Raw genomic sequence first — 7,433 nt, forward strand, 5'->3', positions numbered from 1 at the left:
CCGGGAAGGCACGCACCATTCCTCAGTATAAAGAAAGCGCCAGAACCGTAATGTTTCAAAGTATTTCATTTTACAGTACCAGATTCACATGACAAGCGGTACGGGCGTAGCCTATTGTCATCCGAATGACTTACATAGAAAACCTCTTAGTTTATATAATGCTTTTCAGAGCTAATTCCATCCAATAGTTGCCAACCATTATTGAGTGTGTCGTAGAAATATTTGACTAATAATTAATCAACTCAAAAATATCTCTCAAGACACCAGAGCTTGTGAATCCAAGAATTAGACTTTATTGCATAACAAAGCCGAGCTTGCTCCATGGAACAACTGTCTCTCTCTGGCTTAGAGATCTCTTATATACACACAAATAAACAAACATGCGTACATTCCTAACTTATTTTAGTTCTGCACCACCCTTCTTTTTCAACGTCCAGCTGTCACACAATGTCCACTCCAAAAGGTCATGAATGCTTTTTTCTATATGAAGCCTCTCATTCTATCATTCTATTGGCTGCGTGGCTTAGGCCCCTTCTTAAAAAATAACTAATGTAATGCACACTGTTGAGAGCCTCTGTGAAAGAACACATGCATTCATTTAAAACACAGCATATACTACATGTCTATATTCCTTATTTAAGCATGTATCTGGATTATAAAATATCAAACATGTTTATTATATTTTACCTTTGGCATCTCCCTACATGTGCCATAATGATACATAAAATAATACCATATAATCCCCCTATGGGACATCCCAACAATACAAAGATGAATTGTAAAAATGAATATAAGCATGTGCATTTCCTTATTTCTAACCTTGCCATATGTGGTTACTTTTCATATGCATATATTTAAACCAATATATCTTCCTCATTACTTGACCCATCCTGATGAGGACCCATAGCCCAGTCAGGTATTGATTACAAGTCTAGAAGGTTTTCCTCTAAATTAACCTCCACATTTTCCTGTTGGGTTTTGTAACCATGGCAAGCCCATCCACCCCCAGGAACAACTCCATACAAACATTCAGAATTCCCAAAATGTCCCATATTTATTTACCTACTGTCATGGCGCTCCCTGTACTGGGTGTATTTCTTTATAAACAATGCTCCCCACTTTTGTTTAGTTTTAGCCTTTCCCATATATGTGTTAGTATCCTATCACATCAACATATGCAACTTTGTCTTAACAATAATATCTAGGACATGTTTAAGAATGGTGTCAATATCTTTAGCTTACATAATATTTTTCCACCCATATCACAAGTATTATAATAATCAAAATAATCAATGTCAATATCTAATCCATTAATTGCAATGTCAACATCACTAGGCATTAATATTAATAACTTATTCAGATCAATTAGTCCACTTATAATTTATAATCATAATCAAATTAATTACCCAAAACAACTTTAGAATGACAATTCTTAATTAGTCACCTTTGTTCCATCATTCAAAGTTAAAACTCTCACCTTGGCACATATTGACACTGGCCGAATGTATATTTATATTATAATAATTCTAGCATTAACTTCCTCATAACGAGAATTACAACAGATCAGTACCTTAATGCATTGTCCAAATTACTATAAATTTAGTAGTGTATAATACCTCCTTAATCAACATACTACCTCAACTAACACTCCCTTCCTCTACCGGCACTCAATCTTCTGGCGTCTTCATTATGTTCTTCAGATAGCTTCATAGTTCATCTTGGATTACCCATGGCAATGTCCCAATTCCAATGTCACACCTGAACCGCCACACCTCCACCATCATTCTGTTTTGTCCATGTGCAAACCAGTATACCCAAACTAGGAAGAACGTTGCATTTGCATAGACCTCTTTCCTCACATTCTTGAAAGAAAAGATTTGATGCTGGATTCAGGTCTCCTGGCAGGGGTGGTGTCAGACAGGAACGTCTTCAACGCCTTGGTTGTTCCTCTTCAGCCGAGTAGAGGATTTATGGTTTTTATTGAGGTTTACACCGTTCTGGGCCAAATGATCTCTGCAATGCATTACGACACCATCCGTAGCAACCTCAGGAAAGGACAGATCATAACAGTTCAGTTGAGTTAATTTCCAATCCAAAACATCCCTATTAACATTGTCTACATGACAAATCATTATGTTTCATCACTCATTCTTATACCCATTTCTATCTAATGCCTGATAGGTTTTCCTTTGAGGGGCCCCTGTATTCCAAAGGCTATCTGTTTAAACACCCCCTAGTTTCACATTCTCCCTTGAATTCTCCCAAATTATATAACCCAATTGTTTTATTGTAACATTCCTATATTTTTGCTCATACTCTATTTGACATTACTCTGGTGTTTCCCTTTCCTTGTTCCTATTCTAACAATTGCTTACACTTCTCTCCTCATCCTGGTTGATCATAAAATTGTTTATATTTAGGATTTCCTAAATATTACAAACATTCTGCTGGCCAATATGGTCTTTCCGAGTTCCTTATATGACAAAAGTTGTAGTTGAATCATAACACAGTCCTAATAACTGTGAAGATTTTGAACTACTGTTAATTCTTTAAACGGAGATGTGGTGCATATTAGACTATTTTCTTTATTCAATTGTAATATAATATATTGTACTCATCTATATCAATCATTGTTTAACGGCTCCTTCAATTCCCTTTCTTCTGTATTTGGTATAACTCTAACATATACAGGGTTTAATGCACTTTCCCAAGGAATAACTACTCCAGTAACACTTCCCCCTGGAAATCTAACACCAAATACTACATCAAATTGTTTATCTAAGTCTTGGACTGTTCTCCTTATGTCTATGATTCACCTGTCTCTTTCTTTCATTATCTTAAGGTCACACTACCCCATGTGACTTCCCCATACTCTTTGTGCTGGTTTCTCACACACCAATAATATTTTAACCGTTGTATTTTAATAGTGATCCCTTCCTGTATTTTTAGTTATGGTTCCTGCCTGTGCAAGAATACACATTCTAATCCCTTCTATGTCTTGTTATTCTGCTCTTTATTATTATCAGTACTCCATTCCCATTATTCTCAGGTAACTAGTCGAGTGTAGAGAAATCATTGATAAGGATATCTGGTGCGTCTTGGAGGTCTGGAATCTCTCGGTGGTCTGGAATCTCTCGGCGATCTGGAAGGTCCTTAAAGTCTCTTAATCATCAGTTCCCTCACTCTGGTACAATGGTTAAGATGATACCCGATACTCCCCTCTATCCGTACCATCGTTGGTATAACCTGGACAACGATGTGTATGGTCACTTCAGTTGTTAACCTTCCCCCGTCACTAGGGTCTCCGGATCAGCCAGAGTCCCTCTCAATCTATCGACATCGGTCTGTGAAAAGTGTCCTTCAATCAGCCTACCCATAGGGAAGCTCAGAGTTACTGCTGCAAAGACGCAAGCACAGACACACACAAAAGACAACAATGCTACCCAGTGGCTGAGGTTGGAACACTCCTATAGTGAGAAACATGAATCTAAGTATCTGTCTCTGCCACTTTTACCATCATTAAGGTAGCCAACAACACCTGGTACAGGCCCCTCCACATAGGGTCTTCCCAGCTCTTTCTTCTGTAGTCTTTTGCCATCACATAGTCTCCAGGGCACAGAAAATACTCAGATTATCCTACTCAGTTGGGCAGAGTTATCTTCACCCATGAAAAGAAAATCTTAAGAACATTGTTAGGTTAGGTGAGACACAGTATGCTACTCCTGTCCTCTCATCCGTCAAGAGAAGCCTTGAGATTATGAAGCACACCTGCTTCCAGCTTGTTGTAGTCCACTTATCTCATAGACAGACCACCTCTACACCATGCCTCCTATCACAAAAACAAAAATGATTTAACCTAACCCATAACACATTATTACTACTGCTCATATCCTTAATACACCTTGCATATTTCCCCACAAAACCATAATCAAACATTAAAACCTCTGTAATCCCAACTTCCCCCCTTGGACACATGCATCACATCGTGATTCATGTGTACAAAAAACAAAACAAAACAATATTGCCTATCAAACCTAAAATAATAACTAACCTTAAAATGACAACCCTTGAGCATATCTTTACTTAACTTTATTCCATAACACTATTCACGGAATACCTCTCCTTCAGGACTAACCCTCTCACTTCATCCTTGTCCTGTTTCGACTAATTTATATATAGGATTTTTTCCTAATTATAAACTTCTTCACAATGATCCTTATTTTATCTAACCCCCTAATACAGCATGCCTCTAGAATTCGTAGTGCGGGTGACCAGGTCACACTATAAAGCCAGGACAGATTTCAGAGGTCATTGAAATCATTCAATGAATTGTTTCATCCAATAGTATACTACTCCTAACAACCATCAAGACCTTTCATAAATGTTGTAAGTCCTTCGTACAGCTCTTTTCAAAATAAATCACACATTTACTTATCCCTCAGTAAATAAAACCCAAATTACATGTGTATGCCCCTTTAAGATATTTCACTGTATGTACTATATTACGTATTGGATCACTAAAAAATACAATTTTTATATTACCATGTAGTTTACCAATAAAATGGTCTGATGGTGATGTGGATATACTCGGAATACATATCCCAAAGGAAATAAATGATCTCACTTCAATACATTTTAATAGAAAGTTAGCAAAAATAGATAAGATCTTACTACCATGGAAAGGAAAATACCTGTCAATTTGTGGAAAAATCACCCTGATTAACTCTTTAGTATTATCCCAGTTTACCTATTTGCTTATGGTCTTGCCTACGCCTAGCGAACAGTTTTTTAAATTATATGAGAAAAAATATTCAATTTTATTTGGAACGGCAAGCCAGACAAAATTAAAAGAGCATATTTATATAATGAATATGAATTCGGAGGACAGAAATTATTAAATATTAAAGCATTAGACCTATCACTAAAATCTTCAGTCATCCAAAAAGTATACTTAAATCCGAACTGGTTCTCAAGCAAATTAGTAAGATTGTCTCACCCACTGTTCAAGAAAGGCCCTTTTCCCTTTATTCAGATTACAACCTCTCACTTTCAGTTATTTGAAAAGGAAATAATCTCCCAAATGTCACTATTTCTAAAACAAGCCATAGAAAGTTGGTTGCAATTTCAATTTAATCCTCCAAAAACGACAGAACAAATAATGCAACAAATATTGTGGTTAAATTCAAATATACTAATTGACAAAAAACCTTTATTTTTTGACAGAATGTTTAAAAAAGGTATAATCTTCGTAAATGATATCATCGGTAGGACTGGTGGAGTTATGTCGCACATGCAGCTAACAAAAACATATGGAAATGTCTGCTCTACCCAAAATTACAACCAAATAATTGCAGCCTTACCGCAAAAGTGGAAGAGGAAAGTTGAAGGGGGAGAAAGTAAGGAACTTGTCTGTCGGCCTTGCATTAAAGAACATAATTGGTTAAGGAAAACTGTGATAAATAAAAAAGTATATCAGTTTCACTTAAGGACCAAAGGATTGACAGCCGTCCCATATAGATTGCAAAATAGTTGGGAAGAGATCTTTGATGTACCGATCCCATGGCATAGTGTTTATGAACTGACACGCAAAACGACACCGGATTCAAAAATTAGAATCTTTCAATTTAAATTATTATATAAAATTCTTGCTACCAATAGAATGTTATTTATATGGGGGATACAATCTTCCCAGCTCTGCAGATTTTGCTGTGAAGAGACAGAATCATTAGATCATTTGTTTTGGTTCTGTCCATTTGTAGCTTGTTTTTGGACACAGGTCCAGGAATGGCTAAAGAATTGCAATATTTATCTGGAACTAACCTAGCATTACTGGGTGATCTGAAAAGTCATAGTCAATCAATCAATAATATAATAATACTTTTAGCAAAAATGTTTAGTTTTAATTCACAATCTGTAGAAGCAATGAGAATAGAAAGGTTCAGAACTTTTGTAAAACATCACAGTACGGTTGAAATATATATGGCAAATAGAAATCCTATATGGATGGTGTTAAGAGATAGATGGGAGGTATTGAATAGAGTTGAAGGATGGGACTAATAACAAATAACAACAAATAATAACAAAGATAGCTAATAATGTAAGCATACTGTGTCCATAATAAGTATATAGGTTGTATGTTGGGAGCTTTTGGGAAAGAGCACAGTTAGAAAGATATGGCATTTAGAAGCAAACCGGATGGACATCATGAAAATGATCGGAGAGGTTGAGAGTAGAAGAAGTTCAGGAGCAAAAAATATATATATATAAAAAAAAAATATATATATATATATATAATAGAATTATTGTAAAATTAACTCTGTCCATAAGGTGTAGATAGTAAGTATAGACCGGAAGTAGAGGCCTGGGCGTTGTTGTTCACTAATTTACTCCAAGTAGGGAAAGGATGGTGGGGTTGAAAAGTAATAAAGGGGAATATATATATTAAAAATAAACATGGGGGATTGGAAGTGACGCAGACAATTACATTGATAGAAGATACAATCTATCTGCAATATTAAGCTGATCCATCCCCCCCCCCCACAAAAAAAAAAGATATTTCACTTCCATCCCATCAAAAACCCCAAATAGAAATAAAAATCCTATACAACTAACATTTCATACTAAGTAGTTTGTTTGTGGTTATTTGAACACCATATAGTAAAACAATAAACAAACAAAAATGGCCAGGCCTTATTTATTTTGGTAGCTCCCTATCACAACCTAAAAATCTAACTACTTAATTTTACTAACTAGTTCCACCCTAGCCTACAGACTTTTTTAACCTCCCAATAAAAAATCCCCATGTTCCTGGAAGAGAAAGTATACATGTCGTTAACATATAATCAACAATCCAAAGATAGTAATTACACACAAAACATCATATATATATCCCCATTCCTATCTCATCAACAATCATTAACCCTAGCATCAATTTAAAATTGTTTGATACGTCGTGTTCTACCTTACCCCTAACATAATATTATAGGAGACTCCCATCAACCCTTAAAATAAACTCCCACTTAGAAGACACTAGATAATAACACGTTTTATTATGTTAACTACACCTTCCACTATAAACCTATAACCCCATTTTAGTAATTTAAACGTTGCAAACTGTTGCATTGATGTTCTCTTTTTTTTTTTTCTCTAAAATATTTACTTATTGTTTCATAATCCAAAACCCATAAAAAGATGTCTACTTAATCCATCAAGCCAACAGCAACAACTACCTCCCAAGGTTCAACGTACTATAAACAAATTATCGTTATCTGAAGTAATAAAACATCATCATAACTCACTGCTGTTTAAACAAACTATAATGTCATAATAAAATGATCAATTATCAAATATCGTTCCTTATTCAACTATCGAGACATGTTCTTCATTAGTAAATCGTCTCCACAAAGCAATACTACCTAATAACATATTCTCAT

This window comes from Coregonus lavaretus (assembly GCF_964263955.1).
Source record: "Coregonus lavaretus genome assembly, contig: HAP1_SCAFFOLD_109, whole genome shotgun sequence".
Lineage (NCBI taxonomy): Eukaryota > Metazoa > Chordata > Actinopteri > Salmoniformes > Salmonidae > Coregonus > Coregonus lavaretus.